Here is a 511-nt window from a genome sequence, read left to right on the forward strand (position 1 = left end):
GATTCTTCAATAACTTCAGTAAGTCTAATGTTTTTCCGTATAGTTTGTATCTAAACACAAAAATCTGGAAAATTATTTCCCGAGATACTTATGCAAATAGTGACATTTTTAGGACAACAACGAAGACCAGAAAGCTCATAAAACTTAAGATATTCATGGCATGAGAATTTTCCTATTAGTAATTAGTAAACGAAGACCAGAAAGCTCATAAAAATTAAGATATTTATGGCATGAGAATTTTCCTATTAGTAATTAGTTTATTTGGCATTACCTAAGGAATGTCCTTACCAAAGGCAAGAGCTGCCACTACAAGAACTGTTAAGAAATGGTTTACTTCACTTCTCAGTGACTTCTAAATATTTAAAGAGCTTTAAAGAAAAGAAATCACTTTCAGTTAGACATTAAAACCTGACTAATTTTACAGAGAGGGCAGTCCATCCAAACTTGAAGCAATGTAAACTGGCATTGCCATAGTGCAGCTCACCAACATAAATCAGCATTCGCTTGCCCA

Source organism: Mesitornis unicolor, unplaced genomic scaffold (assembly GCF_000695765.1).
Source record: "Mesitornis unicolor isolate BGI_N332 unplaced genomic scaffold, ASM69576v1 scaffold3429, whole genome shotgun sequence".
Lineage (NCBI taxonomy): Eukaryota > Metazoa > Chordata > Aves > Mesitornithiformes > Mesitornithidae > Mesitornis > Mesitornis unicolor.